Genomic DNA, 27,471 nt, shown 5'->3' with positions numbered 1-27,471 from the left:
CAATAAGGTCTGACTGTAAGATCATGCCATAGGATCTAATACACAGAAGTTGCTTTATGGACCTTGGCAAATGAGTTACGTGGTTTGTATAACCCTAATGATTCAGCTGGCAAACTACTTTCCTCATTGATTTTACCACAATACACAATGTTTCCTCTATAGACATCACCATGACTCACATGAGTCAGAGACCACGCTGCATTGTGCCAGAGGGCACATCCTAAGAGAGTGTAAGGTATATAGCACACATGAGGCTTCAGATTTTCATTATTCAGACAGTGATGCCATCACCCCTCAGAGGACTGAGTCAACCTCACAGTGTGCTGTATCCTACTGGTATGTGGCTGTTCAACTCTGATCTCATTACTATGGCTCTCTGCTCTGTGATTCATTTTATATCAGTGATTCAGATTGTTAAAGTTCCCAAAATCCAGTGGTCCCAACAATAAAAGGAATTACTCATCCTTCTTCCTGATAATGTGAGATCCCCAGACGACCATGCTTACAACATTCTGAGCCATACAGTGTGCATATAATATGCTGATTCAAACTAACTACATTGTAAATGTGGCCACCCCTGTAATGTATGTGCTTGATCCACACACAAAAAGGCAGTGCACACAGACACAGATCTAAATAGCAGTATATAATTCTAATATTTCAATGATATACTATGGAATGATGTATTTAAAAAATAGGCCAGGAACAAAATTATGCTATTGGCAGCATCCTATGTGCAGGGACCTGTATGGAGTTCATCATCTTATCTATCATCATGATCAGGATTTCTGGATCAAGACTCAGACTTTTGCAAACATACCAACTCAAAAAGCTAACAGCTGTAATTCACACTTTGAATGCAATCAGCATTTCAAGGACAGATCCAGTCCCAAAGTGTTAGTAGCATAAATGACACTGAAAAAAAAAATAATAATAAAAAAATTAGGCCGGGGCCTGGTTGTAGTGACTGGCAAGTGAAAAGCAGCACAGCCAAGAGTTATAAGTTGAAACTTCTTGTCAAACAAGCTTCTAAGCTTACCTCTCTCTAAACCTTAATATTGCCTTAATATAACTTATTTATTTTTTTATATCCCCACATTGACATTTGAAGAAATAAAATTGGCTACGAGAGACTGTGATGTCAACATGTATAGCAAGACAGAAGCAGTGATCCCTCAGTACAATGAGAATTTCCTTGGAATCAGCACCTAATGATCATTAGATGAACTACTTAGGAAGAGAATGAAATGAGCAACTAGCCTAACACAGTGTGTTAGAGTGGCTAAAAATGACATAAACACTGACATGTGGACTAGACAAATTCACACACTGACGATGAGTACACTATATACTGTATGTATGACTTAGGTGGCAGGGAAGTTTTGTATTTTCAGGTTAGAATTGCTTTACATAAAAGTGACAGAACATAGATAGTCCCTGTGGTAGAAATTTGCACACCCACCACACATTGGCACATTTAACCGATGCATATTGCTTTAGCACGATTCACGCAAGATGACATCACTTAGCTGTCAGCTCTCTGCAAACACACACCCCACCGCTGTAGTTGTGTGTGTGAAAGTGCATGCACAAGTGTGTCTTTGGCATTTGTGGCATGTGGCATATGGCATTTTTTTGGTGGCACATCATCTACCACAAATACACACACACAGACACACACACACACACATGCTGTGTCTCCCTCTCTCCTTAGGAAACCACTAACAGCTAACAAACACACACCTTTCTAGCACTGTGGTCATCATTTCCCACCATGCTGTCACTTTCAGGGTGCTAATCCACCAGAGGAGTTCTACACACAACTATTTAAGTCAGGTAACATTTCCCCAGCCGGTAAGATTTAATTCATTTTGCCTGTAGCACTTTTGGTTGTAGTTTAACACAGCAGAATCACCCTCAAGCACTTACAGCAGACGAACCCCTGCTTCTTAGTTTCGCAAATTTACTTCCTGGGATCAAAACCACTTGGAGGCTGGGGGAGGCTTAATAATCTGTGTTCAGATCCAAACACTATGAATTTTAGTTTTTTAACCTTGAGCTCTTTAATGTGGTTATGATTTTTCAAATGCTTTCGACTTTCTCATTTCCCCATTTTTATATTAGTTTCAAGTTTTACACTGGGTTCCCAACGTCTGGGAATTATGTCATTTAGCCCGAGGGCAGACTGAAGTCACACTCCAGAGGGTTATTAAACAACTTTAGACATTACAGTGTAGATACACTTGGAACATTGAGCGGAGATGTGTGACAGCATTTCATAAGGAAGGTTTGAACCCTTACAGTTACAGTTCATGGACCGTGTCTCTGGCAAGTCTGCCGTTCTGCTAAAACACTTCAATCCCCTCCATTTATTTCCAGAACGCCAAACAGCTGACGAGTCCTGCAGAAGGGCCAATGATTTCCATTGTTCTCATATATTTCCCCTCTTCCACACATATGTCAATTTTATGTCAGAGGATTAGGGATGCCATTTATTGTTCTGCAGCATGAGAATGATGTCAACTTTCCTACAGGGCCTTTTCTGTGAGATGTAGACAGCAAAGCAGCTGACAATTCCTGCAAGGATGCCAACACATCACATCATTTACAAAACCACTTCCCTGCTCTTCAGCTTGGTCCATCATACACTGGAGAGTTAAAGAGAGGAAAAAAAAGAATGATGTCATGTTTCCAGCAGGGCTTAAAAATCTCAGAGTTATTATGCCAGTGCGCTGAACTGTGGGAGATGATGATGATGGTGCTGGTCAGTGCAGTGGTCATGGTGGTGTTGACAGTGATGATGTAATCTACCCTAAAGCCTCTTCCCTTTTAGTTAAACAGCATAAACGGTTTACCACTTCTCTATTGGTAGCACTGTAGAGGAAGAACAGGTGTTTACAAGGCTTCAGCTGATATACCCCTTTTAATCAAAAAACACTCCTAATGTCCTTACTAATGTGCCTATTAATATTAATATCATTAATGTACCATAAATTGGAGGGGAAATTAAGTTTACTTTGAATTATTACATGATGTATTGGTCTTACAATGTTCACCAAAAAATAATAGCCTCTTATCAACTTTTTAATATTCATAAACATCCTCAAATTATAAGAAAATTATTGTAATCAGACTGGTTAAAATATTTAGTAAGTTGATCATGTGATACAGTACCAGAGCTTTTATGCTGGGAATGTAAATACAGTAATACTGGTTTATGTTAACTTTATGTATTTACTCCACCCACAATATTACATCATCAGATAACACATACAGTAAATATTAATTTTGGAAAGTTATTACATTTTATGGCACTTTTTAAATCATCAGCTGAAACATGCCTCTCGTGACAAGGAATTAAAATATTAGGCATTACCAGTGGTTTTCTGAATAGAGGCTACATCCTCTGGTGAAGTCTAAACTGTAGGCTCCAGTGCAGAAGAGTCAGTCCATCCTCTATTGCCCTACTCAGCAATGATGAGACGCCGCGCTCACTGTTTGTATTCTCGTCAAAAGCAATTACTTCAACATGCTTGAGTTTCTAATGTGAGTGGATTACAGTGGAGCATCCTCCCCTGCTCCAGAAAAACTGTAGCCGTCATTATTTCCATTGTTGTCAGTCTTTCTAAATTTTCACTTATTTCCAAAGATTCCCTGTTATTTTCCAGTTCCACCCCTGTGTGTTAGTCCTAAACTATAAATTATGTCACTGCCACTGGGCTTCTTGCTCATTATGACTAAACTGATAACACATGCAGAGGAGCTTTAACTGTTAAAACATTTCAACACTAAACAGCTGACTGTGCCGGAGCTCTTAAAGGGCTAGCACATGTAAAAATCAATTTGAGGCTAAAAATCTATTTCTTTAGCCATGCTCTGGTAAAACACATCAATGTAGGCCAGAATGTTAGCATTACTTTCATACTCTAAAGGTTGCTACTGTTGCAAGCATGAGATGTTCAAAGCTCTCACTGAGATTCTGATTTAACACACAGTCTGATTCAGATATTGGACTTATCACCCCAGCTTTGGTCTCTAACAGATCAAACCAACAAATGTAGTGTATTTTTGAACATTTCCGAATAGTGTACTGAAAAGTCAAAGCTGAGGTTTGCACTTCAACAGTTTGTGCACATCTTTATCTTTGTTTGTTTCCACCGGTCTCAGTTGTTTTCAACAATCTCTCCCTTTTCCTACATTTTCCAAGTTACACCCCTGTGTGTTAAAACTATATCTAGTTTTACACAAGGCATGATGTCATTCTGCCTGCGGGGCTTTCCCACATTCATGGCTCAGCTGATAACACATGTGGTGGAGAACTGTTAAAACACATGGGTGTGTATAAGTTTTAAACTCCTAACCCATATCAACCCTCCCTGAGAAATAGAATGAGGAGGGGGCTTTGGCAAAGAAAACAGGGGACCTTTTCTCCCCCGCAGGCAACAGCTTTAATGCTCATCTAAATTGTGATTATCTTGGCTGAAAACAGTATCCTAGCCCATGTTGATGCAGACAGGCTACAGCTGTGCTTCACTCCATAAAACCTCCAAAATTTCACTTTAGTCATTCCCTTTACCATGCTGATTTACAGAACTACAAACTCCACCTGAATACATCTGCAGGAGTGCAGTGTCATTTAAATGGTCAAACAGAGCTAAGCTGTTGAATTCCACATACTCCGGTGCCTGGGAGTTTTTTGACTCAAGCATACATTGTGGTTTGCACACATGATCCACATTGCTGTACAAACTAAAAACTGCTTCACCAAAATCCCAGTGAGAAGTCAAATCCTTTCACTCACTTAATCCATGCTGTGAGTCAGGGTAACTAAAGTAGACTCTAGGGATGATTTGGGGATAACATCTGACTCACCAACCTAGTCTTTTGTGGTGTGCACCAGTAACCTATTCTTATTCTTTGTCAAACACTGTAGAACTAAACAAAGTCTGGTGCAGAGTAAATAGTGAACATAGTCTCGTGCAGCTGTAGAAGATGAGGAAAAATTAATGCTGACTTTAGCAGTATGTGCAAGAGAGGGGAGGGAGGGGCACTCTGAAACGAATTCAAGTCCCACTGGGACACTCACAGGATAAACTCAGCTGATATGGACCCTTGAGAGGAAGTTTGGACTTGTTTATCAAGGAAATGACATCACTGGGCTTGGATCAGACAATGAGCTCATGCAGACAAGATAATGGCTGAGAGAGAGAGAGAGAGAGAGAGAGAGAGAGAGAGAGAGAGAGAGAGAGAGAGAGAGAGAGAAAGAAAGAGAGAGAGAGAGAGAGAGAGAGAGAGAGAGAGAGAGAGAGAGAGAGAGAGAGAGCGAGAGAGTGGGAGGGAGAGAGAGAGAAAGAGAGTGGGAGGGAGACAGGGAGAGCAGTGTTTGGTTCATGAAAGGTGAACAAGTTCACCATGGTTATTTTAAACTTCAGAGTCCAGTGCTTAATAGATTTGGTAAATGACTGCTTAGCAACATTGGCTGACTTTAGTTTGATAGCATTTGATTAATAGTTTTTCTCTTAATTTGCTGGCCACAAACAAATATTCAGTGTAAAAAATTTAGGCCACACAGGGAGGATATGAGGAATTTTTCATTAGTTGCCTCAGTGCAGCACACACAGTGTAGTTTAAAATGCACATTTATATGATGTTAGAGGATTGGATTATGACACAAGTCATACGACACACAAGTCAATTAGTTATTTCCTCAACAAACATTCTATGCAAGCATAAATACGACAGGTGGTAAAGATTTATCAGCACTATGTGATATTGCACAACATATGTGTGTCAAAACCTCAGATCTCTGGTGTTATTTGTAGATTGAATAGACATAATGAGCTTGAGCAATGGAAAGATGAAAATATATTCCATTCACATTTCAGAGTGTGAGTAAAATATGGTGAGGAATTTCAATGAATTTCTATACAGAACATTTAATCTTCTTGGGCAACCTTGACTCCTGAGGGATTTGGATAAACAAGATTTTACACTGAGTAAAAATTATTAAAAGATAAGCAACCTATTTCTGTTTCTGTATTGTACAAGTCTTTTTTTTTTTCTTTTAATGTTGCTGTTCCAGGCCTATTCACTCACACAAGGGACCATTACAACTTTCCAAAACAACATTCTGTTGCTCTGCACTTTCTATAAACTGCTCTGTGACGACCTCTAATTGTCCCAGGGATTGGGACAGCATGATTGAAAATAAAAACCCTTCACGCCGAAAAAATGACTAGAGGGGGTTTGGAGGAGCTGTTGGACCTCCCAAGAGCAGAGCTGGACTAAAGCCCAAAAACAAAGCTTGTTGCTGGGTTAAGGATCTTAGAATATGCCCTGGATTACAGAGCCAGAGAGCCAGAACATGCCCGGGGACAGTGGTGGAAAACTAATACTGATTTTGGCTAAAGAGGGATACTGGCTTTTTCGAGAGACAGTTTTGTTGTTAGGATAATGACAGTAGTCAGGGGATAAAAATAATGGATTTTAACAGGGGGAGTTTGCTGTTAGTCAACAGCTGGTTTATAGTGCAGGAAACTGCTTTCCCCACATTTATACGTGAGTGTTGGGCAAATATAATTAGAAATGATCACCGCTGCTAAAAGAAAACAAAAGTGTGATGTATATTTTCTAAGAGAAATACTTCCAGCGTTTTGTCAATCAGAAATTCAGATGCAAAGCATAGAAACTGGCACAGTGATCAAAAGTTAAAATAATGCTGATGTGAAAAAGGAGTCATAATTTGTGGAGGATTTAAAAGGGACAAATGCAGGCATTTAAATTCACAATAACAGCAAACACAAGGTTTCAGTTTTAAATCAATAAAATGAAATATGAGAATATCAGCTTAAATAATCACCAAAAGGGCTTAAAAACTAAACATAATTAAACTGTATGGCCACCACAGTTAAGCACACTGGATTCCACAACTCCATCAGCAACTTCCAGGAAAATCGTACAATGTTAATACATTAATTACAGTCAAACTGTACATATAGACTGCACCATAGTCATGTAATTTCAAGTATGAGAGAAGAGATACATATTACACGACTATGCGAGGGTTCACTAGCTGAAGTTGTTGCTCAAGAGAAGAGGAAGACATGATTGGGTAAGCAAATTCAGCTATGGGAAAGATAGTCATTGTTGCACCAGTGGTGAACACACAGATCAGTGCAGGTAAAAAAGAAAGTTAACAACAAGTCTGGTATATTATGCTATAGTTCAAACCTCCAGAATAAGGAGTGATTTGTAATTAGTTATAGGTTTTACTTAACACTTAGCTCTTTTGGCTAGTGTAGCATCACAGTAATGGCCACTATGGGGACCAGCAGTGAACAGAATGTTCTTATGGCCATGAGGTTCAGGGAAGCAAATCCCCCCCAAAAAAGTAAATTACAGCACTTGAACATATAATAACTCCAGGAATGTGCTACTCATCACAGAACAATGTTCATAGTGTGAGGGTATCTGAGGGTGGATTTGTTTTTAAAGATGCATGCTTCAGTGTTCCAGCCTATAGATTTCTAACAAATACTATGTATTTCTAATGAAAACATTTTCAAAGGCCTGTCAAGGATTTTCTTTCCAGGTCTGACGACAAAGAAGTAGAGAGAGTTGATTTACACAAACAGAATGGTCCCATCTGGTCTGATTAACATATTACACTGCTAATGCTAACTTTTAATGGTGTGATCATCTCACACGCTCATTTTCACTGAATCCTTAATGCAAAATTAGCATATTAGAACAACATATTGTCTCTCACTAGCTCGGGGGCCTGATGCAAGGTGGTGTCAGATTCCATTTTTGTCTTACTCCACAGTTTGAACAGTCAACAGTGGTGTTCATTTAGACCTGCAGAAATAAAAATTGTATAAAATGTGTCCTTGGACAGTAATATAATTTGGTTTATTGTGTGTTTTCACAAGAAGTTTAACAGAATTGTCAAAGTTAATCAAACCAGTGACACATTTTTTTTTCTGTTCATGATACACTCAGAGTAAACACAGCAGCTGTTATTAATGTGTATCCAGGTGAGTTAATGTTATTGCTTCTGTGTTCTGTAGCAGCAGCATCAAAATGCATTTTGGGAAAATGACAGTATATTTTGTTATTTAAAAAAATCCTGCATCATTTTTTAATTCAGCCAAACCATCTTCTTTTTTTAAAAAGCAGAGAACTTTCCAGGAAGAGATGTTAGATGTGAAATCTAATAATTGAAATGCATGTTGCACACAGCCTGCAGTCTCACTGACCCCCCCCCAGACACACACACACCCATCTGCCCCTCCACACACAGCAAAACACCGTCCTCTGCAGAATCTGTCGCACTAATAAGTCACAGCATCTCTTCATGCACGGAAGAGGAAACATAAAATAAAAATGCAAACGCCGGCAACAGCTTTTTAATGTTGCTATAAATCAGGACACACCATCAAAGGTAGCTGGTAGCTGTACTGGAATAACTCCCTCTGTTAACACAGACACACACTCACACACATTTAAACACACCATAGATATCTATCTATCTATCTATCTATCAATAGATAGATAGATAGATAGATAGATAGATAGATAGATAGATAGATAGATAGATATTATTTGCACCAGTTCTTTGAAAGTTACAGTGTGTGTGGTACAGATAAGAGCTCTGACGAGTGTTTGTGGCCCTCAGTCACACAGGCCTCAGACCACCACTGGAGCTGATAATAACTCCAGCTATCAAAGCAGACAGGCTTTCTTTTCAGCCCAGAGAAAGACGGAGAGGGAGAAAGCGATAGCAGAGCAGAGGACAGGTGGGGTGAGGGAGGGGGAGGGAGCCTACATATTTCACCTCCATTCACCTGCTGACATGGCCTCTCAAAGAAACCTTTCATTAGACCTTCAGAGGAGTCAGCTTAGCCTGTCCAGTGCCGTCAATTTAGTTGTCATATTACACTGGCTCACTTTCTGCTCTTTCATCTAAAGGGGTTTTTCATCTCATGATTTTCATATGGGAGGATGGGCAACAGAGGTGTACGTGGTGGAAACCTCAGAAGGCAAACCATCTAATACATCAGTTAAGTGATTTATGGTTTGCATGGTTAACCTGCACACACCTGAATCCACTCCTGCAGAAAAAGTGCTTATGGAAGTGACACCTTGAAAGAGAGTCTTTCAGCTATTCATCACTTTGGGAAAGGCTTCACTCCAGCTTTTATCATTCAGGCATATTTGATCTAATATAATCTATTACTCTTGGCAAAACAGCTTTAAACACCTCTGCATACAGTGCTTCCTTAACTGTGATCCAGGGCTTAAAATGGGCCATGACACATATTTTATTTTATTTTTTTCAGGTTTAGATTGACAGAGCTAAACAGCCATGGTTCATTACAGATTTGAACAGGCTCTTCTTGGGTTTGGGTGGGGCTAGGCTCAATCTTTCTTGGCTGGGTTCAGCTTCACTGCAGATATGTGTGGTTCACATATGGGATCTCAATGGGTCCTTTCAGAAGGTGATAATTTAGTCTGCCAACACCTCTTCTAAATCATTAACTTTAGGGAAAGTTAGCCAAGCCAGCTTATTTTTTCACATAGTTGTGCAGTGAGAGGAATGCTTAAAGCATACACAGACAGAGAGAGAGAGAAAGAGAGAGAGAAATAGGTACAGAGACAGAGAGAGAGAGAGAGAGAGAGAGAGAGTGTGTGTGTGTGTCTCCCAAAGCTTTCACCTTAAAATAGAGCACATCAATAACATTCTGATGTTGATGTAAGACTTCTGAGGATTGGCTGATTTAACTTTCCAGAGATCAAGCTTAAACTACCCTCCTGTCTCTCGCAAAAGTTTTAGGCCACCCACATCATATAGAGACTCTCTCTATACTCTACAGCTAAAGAGTAGTGTCAGCAACTTTTCATACCATCCTTCTGCCTCTCTTTCTCTTTTTTCTTCCACCGTCACCCTGTCAGCGAAATGACCTTCAGAGTTTTTATTACTGCACAGACCAACTCACAGGGTCTGCAACACAGCTATTAAAAGTATTTATACTTAAGCTCTCTTTTTTTCTCTTTTCCTTAACTTAAATAGCAGACTTTTTAAAGAGCTGCCCCACCTGTGACCAATTTCAACACAGAATTCCTGGACAAAATGGGCATAACATGCAACGAAAATGAGGGAATAGAGTGAGGGGACAGGGCACACCCACTATTTGCACATACACAGCCACACACACAGTCTCACCGCACTGTTTTCATTCAAATTGAGCAGAGTTGACAACCAAGAGACACCATAAAACTTCACAGCCCCACTGTTTATTGAGCTCCGGTTTGCGCAAATATCAAAGCTTCTTACCCGAACAGCTGAACAACTTTGCTTACAGTGGCCCAGTTGAAAACCGGTAAGTATAGTAACTAACATCCAATAGTGAAAGCACTGTCACTACAACAGACAAAGGTGTATATTGCACAACTAGGCTAGGAAAGTTTTTTTTTGTAATCACAGCCCTACAGCACCTCAGAGGTCCAAACGACAGGATATAGCCTTAAAAGTACCTAAATCAACATTCTGAGATGTCTACCATGCTCATCGCAAAGTTGCTGAGTTGAGTCTCAACACAACAACTTTGCTGGAGTCCATGTCTGTGGCACCACTATTATTGGAAATGGGACAAAGTTACAGCATCTCAATTATGGAGGGTGGACTTAATCACAGGCTTGAATAAATATCCCAATCCCAATAATTTATTAGCCATGCAGAGATAATGTTGAACAGCAAAAGGCAATGAAGGATTATACTGTGCTGCCCTCTCCCTATCCCCACTGCAGTGCCGTTATTCTGTAGCCAAGCTTGACCTCTGACATCAATAAAACACAGCATGTCTACAGGGATAAATAAAGCATCATATTATAACTGTTACAACACATTCAAACACAAGACCTCTTTGAAAGGAGCCTTACAGACAGATGATCTTCATGTGACAACTACAAGAGGCTTTTATACAGATGCAGAGATCACAGAGATACAGTGGGGACCAAATGTCTGAGACCATTTTCCTATTCACTTGAATGAATCCCTCTGTACATGACCTACTCTGTTTTCTTTTGCATCCCATCCCTGTATTTGGTACCATTAGACTTTTAGATGTTATTCTCCCTGCAATTTCCCATCATGTGACTGTTTTCTATTAAAGCTTTTCAACTAAACATGCTGTGTCAGAAGTGTATATATCTGCCAAAGACACCTAAACTACTACACTACACTGTAGGAGGGACAAGACAGTTTTCGCATTACAGCAAATATCATGCACTGATGTCATTTATTTCTGTTAAGACAAACATGATCAAATCCAAGTCCCGTAAGATAAAAATGAACACAATCCGGGTCGTGAGGGGTCATAGTGTGGCCAAACAACTGCACACACACTTACAGACTTTCATCCACAGAGACACAAATAGACAAACAAAAACCAACATACAGGCAAACACACACATGCAGACAGACACGCACAAACACACAGAGTTTGGCCACCCAGGAAGAGGGAGAGAGATGGAAACTTTAACTGTGTTTATAACCTAACTCTGGATTATAGGGTAGGCTGAGACAGTGAGGGAGAGAGGGAGAGAGGGAGAGAGAGGGAGAGGAGTTTCAGTTGCTCAGCTGTAAATAATTAAACTGCAGCTCTCCCCTGCTCTTTTCCTGTCTCTCCTGCACACGCACACACACACACATGCACAGTAACCTCTATTATGTTTATTTTAACTTCCCTTCCTGATATATATTAGTTGTCGATTTTACAGAGAACTAGCACAGCAGGCCCATCTTGTTAAAATGCAAGGTGTGTGTGTGTGTGTTTGTTTGTCTGTGTGTGTGTGTTTGTCTCTGTGTGTGTCTCTATGTGGTTACTGAGTTATATCAGGTAAAATGGAATGTCTGCCATAGCAGGTTCCACCACTGTTGTTAAACACACACAAACATTCAGTATTGTCCATCCAAAGTTACAGTGTAAAGCTTGTCTAGTCTTCAAAGTCATAGACACGGAGCAGGGTGAGTGACACATTGGCGGATTAGAGGTCAGTAACCTTCCCCCACTAAACCAGTTTTGGCTGCAACAAAAATCATTTTGAAAAGTTTGAACGCCACTGTGCATAAAAGTCAGCTGCAAACCATTTACTGTGGAGGCTGTAGAACTAGCTGCCAACTCTTAAACAGCATGTCTTATTGGCAGAGCTAACATATCTAAAAGCCTTATAGATGAAAGACTTATACTGTACAAGGTGCAAGCTCATAAATGCATTTATAGTGTGAACAAGCCTAGGAAGATTACTTTTGGAATGTAATCAATTACAGATTACCTGCTCAAAACCCTAGTCAGTGAGGCATTTCTTTGGAACTGCATAACTGCTTGGAAGATAAACAGAGGTTGGTTTTCCAAGCAATGGGAGTGGACCAAAAAATTAACCCACTCATAGATTTCAGTGATTCTCTACATGACAAATACTGACATGTTTTAATGAGCTTGGGGGCCGGGATAAGGGGAACAGAAGTGATTCATGTGTAGCACAGTGATTGCACTTAAAAAGCAAATGCAAAAATGTTGCATTTTGTAACAGCTTTGAATGGCATACACTGCAGAGATGTATCAGTTTTTATTAGATGCTTAAAAGATGGGAGTCAAAAAGAGCATCCCATCCAAGCAACTGCCTCTTTCTTTTAACTAAAAGGCTCAAAATTACAAGTTACAGAATAGTTTAAATGTTGATCTTTTAATATTTTGAACGTGGCCTTTCTCAGATGCTTGTTTTGGAAGATTTTTCTTTCTTTTTTTTTTTAAGGCAAAAATCCAACTCAGGCCAAAGCAGCATAAACTATACACACTTCTCTCACACACACCAAGCAATGACATACACACAAACACACTCACTTGGTGTATCCTGAGGAGCCTGCCAAGCAATGCAGGTCCTGAGCCAAGGATTTACACTGCTAGAGGTTAAGGGTTCAGTGCATGTCCAATGTGCAGTTAACTAGAAATATTAAAATACACAAACTTAAAATACACAGATACACATACATGCAATCCCATAGTGCCCTAAAGGCAAAAGTGTCATGAACTCTCAGGACTTTTAAGACTTGAGTACTGTGTACTTTGACATAGGATCATCCAACTGTTATATCGGATATAATGACTATTGTTCATCTGTTTTTCTTATCCACTGTTTTTGAAGTGCTGTTCTGACGTCTCCTCCTTTGTTCACTGTCCTTTGATTCCCAACTCTACCTCTCCTCTCTGCTTTTAAATCTTCATCACCCACTTGCTGCTCATGTCCTCCTGCTCCTTTAACGACACCCTGTTCCTTTCCTAAATTTTCTCCTCTCTCTTTTTCCCATCTTATCTTGACTTCTATTGTAGTTCTGAATATTGGTGCATGGTGGGGACACAGCATATTAGGTGGGTGAAGGGATGGAGCGATATAAATGATGGCAGAAGCTAAACAATTTCAAGGAAAAGAAAGCTTAACAAAATGGAAATAGGGATATATTCACTCTCCAAAGATAGCAACACTGAGCACAGCAGAGACCTTCAACAGACTTTTTTCTTTTCAACAGACTCGTTATTGCAGGAAAAGCTCAGGTGTGACTAATAACATCAATAATAGGTCTGTTCCATTAAGGTGTGCCAGAGCACAGTGAGGGCTCTAGAACGTTTTACTGCATTATTAATGTTATGTTTGACAAGTTAAGTCTGCTTAAGAAAACTTTCTAATAGAAATAAAAATTCCAGCAAATGCTTTAAGACTCCCAAATGCTACAAGTGTATTCTCAGCAACAACAAGAAGCAACAACTCAGTATCTGTAAACAGCCAAGTTCGAGTAAAGAATCCATACACCACCTGCTCCTTGAGGAATCACTGGAACTCCCTCAGCTAAACATCTTCAGAGCAGTCAGTGATTCAAGATGTAGATATATAGATTAATCACTTCAAAGCTTCATTTGAAACACCTGTAAACACAGAGACCAGAAGACAGCACAAACTAAAAGAGCTTCAAAACACAGATAAACATTGTCAGAACCCACTAGATTTCCCCAACACACAACTAGACCTGAAAGCTTAAGACCCTAATGGATAAAAAGGCTTACAGACTGGTCAGCACAACGATTTTTGAGTGTAGTACAAAAAAGCCAGTCAGCTATTTTGAAAAGTATTTTGGAATAAAAATAACCATCTCAAACAATACATGCAAACCAGAATTCTCTATTCTTTCTACAGCACCAATGGGATTAAATGGGTTAATTAAGATCCATCATTTGCAATTATCACATAAAAATCAGTAACCAAACTACTAATATTACTAGGCTTGTCAATGACAGAAGAGGAATGGTGATCTCTCTCGTCACCCTAACCTGAGAGAAACTTGCTACAAGCTGTCTGCACTCACTTGCAATTGGTCAACACAGACAGAGGGACCTCTTCCCCAGAGAACACATTGCATTCATGGAGCTAAATTGCCTTTTACACTCCACACATTACAAAAATAATAGAAGCCCCTACTTTCCATAATATGATCACAAACATAAACACCTTTCCTCCAACAGACAACTTAATTTTCACTAGGTAAAGAAAGGTAGTTTGCTCAGTGTAAGATTGTTCTCTATTGTTTGTTTTGCATGGAAGAGACAAACAGAAGGAGGGATTCAGAAAGACTGTGGGATGAGGAAAAGATGACAGGGGAAAGGGTGGAAGAACATGATGGGAGGAGAGTGTTAAAGTGGGGAAAGGAGTGAGGCATCTTGCCAGAGCTAAATCTTGAAAGACGCTACTTTTCATGGAGAGTGGGGGGGGGGAGCCAGTGGACAGGCAGGTCAACCATGTCAAATTAATGACCTTCCTGAGACCTCTCAAATCAACCTGACCAGGTTTTTTCTTGCTGCCCACCAGCTCACTACCTCTTTAAACATCCAGCTCTCACTTATTCTCCCCCCTCCCTCCGTTTCCCCCTGATTTCCCTTTCCATCTCTCCATCACCCATCCACCCCCACGCCACCCACCCTCATTCATCCATCCCATCCATATAATCTCATATCCACACACCCCTTTCTTCCCTTCCTTCACTCTTGCCATAATTCTAACCTTTGCAATGTCAAGTCCTTACTTTTTCATTTGGGTTAGACAATAGACCTCAGTGCCCATTTTACTCTTTGTCATCCACAACAGTAATGATTACAATCTCAATCTCCTAAATGTCCTCATGTAGGAAATACTCAATTTCATTTATAACCTTTAATTTCTCTCTCAATCGCCATAACCTTTCATTTTGCCCACAACAAAAGGACTGTTATGTTCATACTGGCCTGACAAGGATTTATAATGGGACTTATCGTCACAAATAATGGAAATGCTTCACTCTGCCCTTTTACTGCATTTCATGCCAAGTGATAATAATTATGATTAAAAACATCTTTGATAACCAGGTAATTCACGGTTAATATTAAAAGAAAGTACCTGAGGTAGACAACTGGTAGATTTAAGTTTGGACTCAGGCTGGCTATAGGTTCATTCCCTCCATCCACCTTGGAACAACACCTCACTGTGAATAATATTTAAAACTGCTACATTGTCAGTGTATTTCTAAATAAGAAACTGTTGCAAAGAAAAGCTTTCTGTTTTCTAATACAAAATTGTTTTCACAGATTCAAAGTAAATTAAATTCAGCTCCACTTCCTCAACCCAAGACAGATCCACCATAAAAATAAATCCAAATGTTGTGAGGTTAAAAAGCTTTGGCCCTGCAGGGATACAGGATGCTGTTGTCATTACATAAAAGCAATGACCAGGGTAAACGAATCCTATAACCCTTGGTTGTGGGTTAAATTCGCCATGTTTATGTGTCTATGAAAAGCTGAGTGTCATCTCAGTGAACAACACATAGAACTTTGGAGGGTCAACTAAACAAATGTGTAATTAATTAAAGAGGTTATTTGTAAGTTTTCCCTGCCACTGATCATGGTTTCTTGCTGGGAGCATTTGGTGGCGATGGTCGCTTGTCAAGAGCAAAACAAGATGTTAAAATATGCTCTCTGACCAGTGCTACTTCTTCAGGGCAGACAGGACACTACAGCGAGTCACTATTGGAAAGTGACGAGACAACTGGATTACCTGGCAAGTATGCTAGCTTCAAGGAAAAAAGTGATTAAACTAAATGCACAACATTACCATTGCTTTCCACCACTGGAGACAGCTCTCGGCGAGTAAAGGAATGAGACATTTCCTCAAGACTGATATGTACACAACTGTAAATGCTACCGTTGGCAACATAGTAATAGCAAAACATACAAATACCTCCTTCAATATCTTATTTAAGAAAAACAACAACTTGTAGATGATGCCAACAATTCAGTGAAAATGCTTTTGCTGCAGGCATCTGTGAACAAATTCTCCTTGTGTCCCTTTTCACGTGCTATAGACAATTGCTCTCAGTTACAAGTGTTCAAATACATAAGCTCATGGGAATAGCATGGGCAATGTGTTTCAGGGTGTACTTTCACAGTAAGAGGCGTTTAAAGTGTGACCAAATGAATCATTATAACTGTCTGTGACACCTCTCGCCACGTCTGGCCCAAACAAAGCCTCTTTTTCTGCACGCCCCCTTATCTCTGCTATAGCTACCCTTATCTCACAAATGGGCCCCATGCAGACGCACAATCATCATATACATCAATGGCACCAAGGTGGACAAACGCACACAAAGCACACATATCACACACACTAATGGCACTGGACTTGATCTTTTTACTGCTGTCCATTTGCGGTGAAAGACACAGCACATTAAAAAAACAGGGTAGAGAACCTTTTTCGCAGATGAAATGAGAGGCTTGCGTTGAGGCGATCTGTCAAAGCAAGCAAAGGTTCAACGGTGGGTCAGACTACAGGGAGATTTTTTTCACTGTGTTCCCTCTCAAATTACATGGTAAAGGAGAGGAATATAAAAAGAGGAAGGGGGTGATACTAGACAGCTCTGGCATAGAGAGAAAGACTGATATATTCTGACAGAAACATAGAGAGTGAGGCTTCAAAAAGTTCTTTATTTATAAAACCCAGTGTACATTTTTGCTGCAAAATATGTGGACCTTTGCAACATCTTATGGTGATACTAAATGGGGAATGGCCTTATAAAAGACTAATTGGTTCTGGTCATTCTAATAGAGGAAGGTAGAGGTTCAGTGAGAAGTAGAAGAGAGAAGTAGAAAAGAAGCAGTAAGGAAAAAATAAACACCAGTTGGATAGAAGGTCAGTAGGGCAGCATCAACATCAAGGCAATATCTAGCTGTACAATTCTCCCTCTCTTCCTCCATTGCATATTTCTCACTCTGCATGGCTCTCTGATTCAGCTCTCTCATCCTGTTACTCTCTACCGCCTTGTCCTCTTCACTGGATCCTGCTCTCTTTCCTACTCCTCCTGTTTCAAACACCAACATACACACACACACACACACAAGCTACAGAGAGAGTTCAATCACCAACTGAAAATGACCGCAGGCACTGAGAAAGAAGAGAAAGACATTGTGCGACTGTGTGACGGGGGGTAGAGAGAAGTAATGAGACAGAGAAAGAGAGGTGGGGAGGGGTTCTGGAGCATGTGACAGACGCGGAGGACAGCGAATGAGCAGAGGAGACAGACAGAGAGGGGGACACCTTCGCCCAATGAAAACTGGGGTTAAAAAGTCGAAGGCATCATAAGCGTCAAAGGCAGACTGCAGAGGCCATTCTTTCAGATGTCTGTCCCGTCCTCTTTTCAAATACAGGGCTATAGTGTTAGACTGAAATATGGCTCATTTCTATACAGTAAAGATGATTCCCTTGTATGCACTGAGCAATGGAAGACTGCCACCAAGCAACATTTCTAACACTTCTAAAGGAAATCCAAATGTGAAAAACCCTTTTAATATTCATCCATGCAATTATGGGGCTTCAAATGGATTGTTCCTATGTGCCTTAATGCTTGCCATTTATTCATTTTACGAAAACTAAGCCACCAACTCCAGAACTGCACACACCACTATGGAAATAATCACTGTTATAAAACAGCTTGCTGCCTGCAGTTTTGACTGACTGATGCGGGTTTACATGCATACAGATATAACCACATTCATATGATTTTAAAATTAACATGCCAACCCAAAAGTTACCACTGGCATGTTGCTTAGCAACCACTGCTTGTTTAGCTACTGTTCAAGGACTTTGCTGAAAGGAAAAAAATAACATTTAAATCTTATTTAATAAAAAGAATATGTCTTGTACAGTTTTGCCCGTTGTTATTGCAGCAGTGTATTACCAGAATTTTGTCCAAGCAATGAGCCGTGCAAGGTTGTGCTTTACTTTTTTTTTTTTTTCCTGAGCAGCTAAGAGCTATTATTATGACACAAAGACTTTACTTAGGTCCAATAACCAACAATATGCTCACTATTCAATTGAAGTGATCTCTTCTGTTGAATATGAAATCTAAGAACATTTTCACCCTCGCAGTGCAATTCAAAGTAACAGTAAAAAACATGTAACCACAGCTTTAAAACATTACCACAGGGAAGATACAGAGAAAACTGTATCCCATCTTACCTATCACTTCTCACCATATAACATCTGACAAAGCTGAACTGCGATAAAAAAATAATCTAGAGGGAGATAAAAGTGTGCCAGAGAACCATGAAAATGAATACATTTCTCTCTGCACTGTTACTCAGGGAAAATGAGTCAGGGTAGGGAAGTGGCACATTTAGGAGTTATAAACAACTCACATAGAGATCACAGAGATTACACAGACAAAACCAGAACAGCAGAGGGGAGAAATCACAGAGCTCAACTAGGAAAAAGAGAAGGTGTAGGGGAAAAACAAAGTGAGGAAAAATAACAAGATCCAGCTTAGAAGCAGACGAGTGGATAGAAGCAGAAAAACAAAATGAGCCAGGATGATAGGATAAGTGACATTGAGAGAAGGAAATGCAAATGACACTAGGAGAGGGGAGAGCAACAATGAATGGGAGAGAGAGAGCACAAGAGAGGGAGGAAACAGAAATGAATTGTGATGAAGTGAGAATGAAGACTGCTTGTTTATGTGTGCTTCCTCACTGCAATGAAATTACAGCTGTTTATCTCTCCGATCTTTCCAGCACGTCTGGAATATCTGCCAACAGTCAAGAAAAACTGTGTTTTTGAAGAGGTCAAGTCCTGTTTATTACAGTGTTTTAACCAGATTATTGATCAGAGCTTTTTTTTTTTTTTTATTCAAACTCTAGCAAAAGAATTTGATTGCACATGAAAATATTTTATGCTGCCACACATGAGCATACTTAACTCTGCCCATTTTTTCCTTACGCTGTTAAGTCACAGGACATTAAAACAGTTAAAGCAGGACGATAATGTAACAAAGAAACCTTGTCATAATTAACCAAGGTGTATTCTCGAAGCCACTTAGAGGAAAAAGTACATCAGCTACATTTGGCTGTGACTGCTAGTGTTCTTCTGGACCTGTGTCATTTTCCCTCATTACTGCCAGATCATCATCTGACTCAGGATCTAATGTGATCACACAGGTGGAGGAGACACAGTGGGCTTAACTTTAACAGAGATCTACATCATCTTAGATCCACATTAAATCAAGGTGTTATGGTTACTGTGCAGCATGCAATGTGCTCTGTCTACTCAAAGTGTCACTGAGAGAATGTTTGTGTGACACTTCAAAGACATTGCAGGGTGCAGTGGAGACTAAAATCAAATATCAGCTGCATTCTTATTTCTAGCAGCACTGGGCAGATTTTTATTTGCATATTTAAGAAGAATGATCCAACTCCCAGGTTAATTTAAAATAAATAATAGAGATGTAAAGTGGGTAGGAGGGTGGTTGTGGGAAAGGATATGTGGGTCAGTGGGGAGATGGGTCTGTGAGAGACTGTGCTGTTCTGTGAGGAGAAGGTCATTCTTAGGGGAGTACATCTGTTTGTGTTTGTCTATTCAGTGTAACTTAGCCTAAGAAGCCAGCAGCTTCACCAACAGATACAGAAGCCTATCCGCTGAATAACTGTAATCAACTAGCTTACTAGCAAAAGATTATGTCAACAGTACCACACATTAAAACTATGTCTTGAACTTGTGAGCAGAGTCTATGACTACATTAATTCCTCAGCTATTCCATCCTCTTAAATCACTCTACTGTATGACTAAACTAAACCTCATAACTCTTACACACATTTTGTCACATCTTTTTTTTCCATTTAAGGGTTTCTAGTAACACAACACACTTATACTGTACTGTAATCCATCCCCACACACAAACTTTCTGTTAATTAAAAAAAAAAAAAAACACCAACAACCATTGTCACTTACAAGAAGTGCCACCCTTGGGGAAAAAAAGAAGGTAAAACCAGAAATGAAGAGAGGTGAGAGAATATCCCTTGTGAGATTTGCAGACTGTTATTTTCACTGAGATTTGTTCTGTTGTGTTTCTCCAATAGGCTGTTGAGTGCTGTAGCAGGGGGATAGTCACGCTAGAGCTGCTTTGTATGAATAACATTTCATGTGCAATAATCTGTGGCTTTCTTGTCACAAAATTACACACAGACACATACACTCACATTCTCTCTCTCTCTCTCTCTCTCTCTCTCTCTCTCTCTCACACACACAAGGAATGGACTCAACCATGGCCATAATTGCACATTCTGTCTTTGTGTATATCTCCTCTCTCACGTAGACACACACACACACGTATATATACAACCCTAAAGTTGGGTAGAGACGAGCAAAAGAGAGACAGGCAGAGTGGCAAAGAGAGACAGATATAAATTAAAGAACATGTGGGTTCACCATAGGGACGGGTTGACCAAACCAAAACATGTGCTTCAAGTAATAATCTGTGGCAATTCCTTTAAATAAATGTCTGTTTTGCTAGTCTGTCTTGCTCTTTTTTTTTCTCTTTCATGCACATGAGAGTTTTGTTCTGTCAGGAATTGACATTCTCTGACACTCTAATTGAAATGAAATTGATTTCTATAACTTTTGTCAGTTGATTTTCCTCCTGTCTCCATAAACTCTACTGTCCCTTGGTTTCTGTCACCCTGTCTGTATGAGTAGATGAACGTTCATCTTTGAGTCTGTCAAAATCTATATTAAAGTAAGAGCTGGTGACATTTTGATATAAATAAATCTCAAGTTTGGCAACTCCATATTGCTGATAGAGTACAGGTGATGATCACTCCACGTGTGCATTCACTTCTTGGATGTTTTTCAAATTTCAGAACATCTTTAAACTGAAGGCAGACGTGTGATGTGCGAGAAGACAGTCAGAGAGGTGAACTCGGAGAATGAGAAAGCTAGACAGACAGAGAGAGGTGAGAAAGATTCACAGTGAGCTGTGAGGTGGAGAGGCGACTTGAGACAGACATGCCAGATTTGTTGGCAGTGTTACAAACAGAAAGCCAGTTTCATTTAACTCACGTCTGTTTGCCAAACTGGCTGCTTCTCCTGTTTCATTGACACTTAGATATATGCTAACCTGTGAATGCCCCAGGCTATGATTGTACAGGTTCTCTTCTTCCCTGGGTGTCTTAAATCCCACTGCATACAACACACCAAGCCATTTTTACACTCGCTCACTAATCTGAAATAAAAGCATACCTAAACTGAAATGACTAAATTAGTCATTTGTGTGCTATACAAAATTGTAAGTTGTGATAATGATCTGATAGACATTAGAGACTTGATTAAACAAAATAATGTGTTTATATATATATATATAGATAGAGATATACTTCACTGAAAGGTCTCACAGAAATTCTCATGCTTAAGTGAGACTGACATGAAATATGTGAATGTCAAGTCTTAATTATAGTTTGAGAGTCAGACACTTTTCAAGCTGTAAAAAGTTATTAGGTCGCATCAAATTTTAGTCTCTGTAGCCCTGTGACAAAAGTTGACAACAGCTGTGTGCTTACTATGTAATAAAATATGTAAAAATGAATTACCATTTGCTACATTCAGTTAGAAACTTCCTCACAGTCATTTAGCATTACCTCCTGTGCATTTGCATAAACAATGAGATTTCTCACTTGATCTTTAATCGATTTTCACTTTCCTTCCACAGCAGAACAAACAGGCTGTCAAAGTATCACTTCCTTTTCTCAGGAGTTTACAATGTGCGTAAAGGATCATCTGCGGCAAATAATAAATGAAAAATCAAGACAGATAAATACAAATAAATGTCACTGAAGAGCTTTAACTTAATTAAAAACACTTAACAGCATGTGTTAGTTTGTGTGTATCTGCGTGTGAATGTGTGTGAGTGTACAGCAGTGATTTTCCCGCACTCCAATTAACAGTCATAGCTGGAAAAAGGTAATTACAAAGCTAAGTGGGAGACTTGAAGTCATGCTGAGACATATAACGTACACACACAGCTTTTGTGCAGACAGACACACACACATACTGCCACTAACTCAAAATGATACATGAGCACAAGGGGCTTGTCAACCCATCAAACCCATATGAATGATCAAAATATGGACCCACTGTGACAATTAAATGTCATTTAAGCTTCTGAATGATGCAAACAGATTCTATATGGACTAATACTGTAGGGTAGTCAGTTAACAGAGTGACGCTAGAAGCATCAGTGTTTGACATAATTAATAAAACGGGAGCACACATATTCAGAAAAAGAATAATGATGTCTGATGTTAAAATCCACTGACATTAAACTTTGCTGGGAATTTACTTAAGGGTAAAGGAGGGGAAGGAGGGGGAAAACAGATAACTACAGCAAAATAGACACTACCAGTAAAAAGATGAGTGCAACAAAAATACTGATAAGAAACATGCTTATTCTTTAAATTCCTTGTATGAATAGATGTGTTATATTACTGGAACATTAAATTAATTGTGAAACATAGTCAAGTGATTTTTTACTCCCTAACCAGGAGTAGACACACACATCCTGTCAATTTTTCAATATAGAACATCATAACATCAGCTGAGACATGTCTAGACCACAAACAACAAACACAGATGCATTCACATGCCTGATGATACTATCACTGTTCTGAAAGTGCTTAACACCTTGTCAAAATCTACCTGATTAACAGGTTGCTTGTGCTCAGCCTTAAAGCCACATCACATTATACAGATGTGCTGTGACACACTTGTAGCACCAGTTTTTTAACTGTTAATGGAGGTGCAAAATCCTGGTCTACTGGTGCCACACGTGTTTGTGTTTGTGTGTGTGTGCAGGCGTGAACGGAATCCTGGAACAAGATCAAGTGACAACGAGACGAACTGCATAACCTTAGAGCACATAAACATGTCCAAACTTGTCTAAAATGATACCTGCATGGGTAAGGTTGATCAATGATCTATTGACAAACTAACAAACAAGCTTTAGAAACTACTAAAGAGCAGAATGAAAGGTTAAAATGGAAAAGTTCCATGTTTGCAGTATCACTTGTCTTCACGATGACCTTATTTCAAGGTAAAATTTTGTTAGGAAAAAAAAAAACCTTCCTTCCTTACTTTCCTCTGGCTGTTAGAAGTGATGTCAGTGTTTATAACTGGGGTACTGAAGACCAATGAGGGAATAAGGGTGTCCAGAATGTTACCCCTGAGTCACATAAAGCCTTTCATCCACACATATGGAGCTATTTACATGGAACAGGTGGTGGGGCAGTGAAGACTGAAGAGTCTGACACACACACACACACACACACACACAGTACCTCATTATCTCTGCTTCAGTTAATTCATGGTCTTGGATCAGACATTAGAAAATGATACACCTGACACTCAACCACATATCACGGAACGAAAGAACGGAATGGATGAAGACTGACTAACAGCTGTCTTGTAATTTACAGTACTGTCATCGCTACAGATTATACAAAACAAAAAGACACGAGAACCTGTCTGACGACCAGATACCACATGATGTTACCACACAGTGCAGATGCAGTCATGAAAAAAAAAGACGGAAGACACAGTTTCTCACAGCTGTTGGTTTATGACTTATAATTACTGTCATAACCATAGCTGTCATTCAGGACCACATAGTCTCATTGGTGTGCATGTGCTCACAACGCTGTCAGAGAACATCTCTGTTCTGTATTTTGTTCTCTTGCATGTATTTGTTTGTTTGTATTGTTTGGTGAGTCATGATCCTTCTCTGTCCTGTCAACCCTGAAAACAAATGAACAGGCGAAAAAGAAATGAATGGTGTATGGATGTATGCGTGAATGGACATCTTCATCTTTGTCAGTTTTATCACATTTTCAGCAAAAATACTTTTTTTTTTTTACCTCCCTTTTCTTCACTTTTCTTTCTCACTTTCTGCCTCTCTGTGTCCTTTTCATTTTAACACCTTTAAAATCAATACAAATCTAATCAAATGTAAAAACAGCCACACCATGAATGCATATTTCAACAATGTCATTTTGCTCTTATTTACACCACTCTGAAGCTGCCGCCACCACAGGAATGACAACCCTTGTTGGGATTCTGTCGCATCAAGCCAGCAGATTTGAATGCTAAACCCATTAGCCAAACATCACTCACAGTCAGAGCTGGCGATGATAAATAACCCAACCAGAGAAATCTGATTAGGAGAAACGGAGGCAGGGGATCTGAGGGAATGAATAACGGCAATGTCGGCTTTATCGGGGCCTCAGTCAGATTGGAAATCACACACCGAGAAAACATGAAATGTTCATCTGCAATGGGTTGTGTCGGCTGTTTTTCTTAAAACATGGGTTGGGACCCAAAATTGGGTCTTTGGTGGCATGCAATTAAACCAAAGCTGAACTTCGCATGCAGGTTCCTAAGCTCTGACACGCCAAAGTCACTGATTTGCATAACAAACAGCCTGGTTAATGGGTATATTTTAACTTGCAAGAGAGTGGAAGTTTTTGGGTGGCACTGTTGCCTTGAGGGTGAGGCTGTGGTTGGCTGAATCATTCACACTCACCTGGCAGTCAAGCATGTACAGGCTGACACTCAAATACACTGTTTGTGCACTCACTGTCTTTAACACTGGCTATAACACTTTTTTCATCTTGAACACAGATCTTTTACCCATTTCATCACCCAAAACACAAAATCTGCTGTAACAAACACACAAAAATAGTATTCACACTGCATTTGACCTTTGAATTATTCCCTTATTTTGGTGCACCTGGGCATGTGTGAATATTTAAAACTGCGAGCTGTAGTTTTGACTGACACCTACATGATGCTATTTGTTATCATGTAACTAAGTCTGCTCTTTGTTGTACCTCCTCTGGGTTTCATAGCAGACAGTCATGATTCACTGGATTTACAAGGACTGGCATCAGCTGTGTTTTGACTCCCAGCTCTGCCAAACTCTCACCAGAGATGACAGGTTACCAAAAAAAAAAAAAAAAAAAAAAAAAAAGAAAGAAAAAAAGCCACTTGTGAGTTTATGTCATGTTTATTAGTCCAGATTTACTTAGACAGTGTGGACCTAAACAGGCTTAATATATAAATCCAACAAAGTACACATTAGGGAACTCATGTTGCACTTGAACATTGTTGTTCTTAAAGGACAGGCTCATTTTTTCAACTCTATCCTGATGCAATGCTCAAATGCTCATATGTACATGAAAGAGATTGCTGCAATTACAATGCTGCACCCCAAGCACCCCTTCTTAAAGTCATTCCAATGTGAATATTGGTTTTAAAGAAATAGTTTACCAGTGTGTGAAATATACTTGTTTGCTTTCTTGCCACAACTTAGATGAGAAGCTAAATCCTACTATCATGAGACTGTCTCCTATAGGTTGTGTGTGCAAGCAGCTTATTACAACCCATACTTACATTTTATTGTTAAATCCTCTGAGGCTCACTGCAATGTTTATTCTTAACACAAACAGAAATGTTAAACAGACGATTTTGTGGTTTCACAGGGAGTATGTGCTGTAGCTATTTTGTATTTTCAATTCTTGCTTTCACTTCTTTTAGCTTTGGCCCTGACAACATCATAGAGACAACAAAACTCCAGGAGGTCACTGCACCCGGCCGCTGCTCGCCAAGAAGCAGATACAACACAACTGTTTTCATACAGATATGAAAAAATGTGAACTGGTTCTTTAATATATTAGTAATATTATGAAGCTACATTGCTACACTCAATATGAAAAAACCCACACATATTTATTTAGTAAGGCCACAATCAACATTTCCAGAGTCCACTTTGTGACCATCATCTCATATGATTATTTTGCACTCTCTTATTTTCTTGCGTCTCTCTGCTGCACCACATAAAGGAGCTTTTCCACAAGCATGAAAAAAGGCTATTAGTTTGTCTTTGCTCTGTTTTTTGTTTTTTTTTTCAGAGCCACATTTCCGAGCACCATCACACTCAAAAGGTCAGCCTGGACTCAGCATGCAACATTTCAATGAGACAATCGATTCAAACCCCCTAACCTGGTCACTCAGTTCAGGTATATACATTTACAATCATTAAAATAGCCCTTAAGGTCAAACTGAATTCAATTACATAATTTATCTCTGTACGGCAATTAAATCCATGGCCAAGGTGATTCTGTGCAAATGAAGGTGTTGTAATCTTTTTAATATCATAACTGCATTCCAGGTAGAAAATCTATGTAATGAATGGCCCCTGGCTCAAAATGTTTTATTTTCTTTCACGTAAACTGAAATGGCAGAGCAAGGGTATTTTAATCTAGCAGCGACTGTACAGCAAATGACACAGATCATGGTATGTGATACATTTGATTGCGTATCATCATTAGCCTGCAGCACAGGACAAACAAGCCACAACATCAAACCATCAGTCCTGGTTAATTATTAAGAGCAAATTCAATTTACCCTCACCAGTTCACTGACAAGCCCATATACCTCCTATGCTGAACCACTTAGAGGTTGCTTAAGCATTCCCTGTGACAAACAATTACACAAACACACAGACACACACACACATGCACACACATACATCGATTGACCTTTCCTGCTGAGCATTATTATTACATGCAGAAAAGGTTAACGAGCAGTAAGGCCAGCATCGCTCACATGGAATACGAAAAAGAACAGTAGAAGCCTAAACCTACACAGGTGCGAGAGATGGCTACATGACTTTTGGTGACTGAGAAAGATATTTACATTCATGTAATTATAATCACACAGAAAAGAATAAGCATGATGGCATTAATAAGTGACAGCAGAGGGGGTTAATGGTTTAGAGAAGACTTGACCAGCTTTGTGTCATGAGTTCAAACTCTTAAAAACAACCTGTGTTTATATTTATGTTTAATTATATTCTGATGCCATTTTATTAGCCTTTGGAATTTTCAACCACAGCTGTGGCACAGATGTCCAGTGGCCGAATGGTTAAAGTGCATGCCACATAACCCAAACATCCACGGTTTGTTTCCCAGCTAGGGAAACTCTGCCCTCACCCCCACTCTCTCTCCACCCTTGTTT

At 39.5% G+C, this 27,471-nt stretch overlaps 1 protein-coding gene across 7 annotated transcripts in view; it reads right to left on the bottom strand.

Moving 5' to 3' along the window:
• The window catches only part of cdkal1 (CDK5 regulatory subunit associated protein 1-like 1), a 435,182-nt gene that overhangs the window by 89,008 nt on the left and 318,703 nt on the right, over nt 1-27,471 (bottom strand). The window lies entirely within an intron of this gene.

This window comes from Lates calcarifer, linkage group LG15 (assembly GCF_001640805.2).
Source record: "Lates calcarifer isolate ASB-BC8 linkage group LG15, TLL_Latcal_v3, whole genome shotgun sequence".
Classification (NCBI taxonomy): Eukaryota; Metazoa; Chordata; class Actinopteri; family Centropomidae; genus Lates; species Lates calcarifer.
Note: the sequence above shows the minus strand (reverse complement) of the source record. Positions and strands in the feature narration are given on the sequence as shown.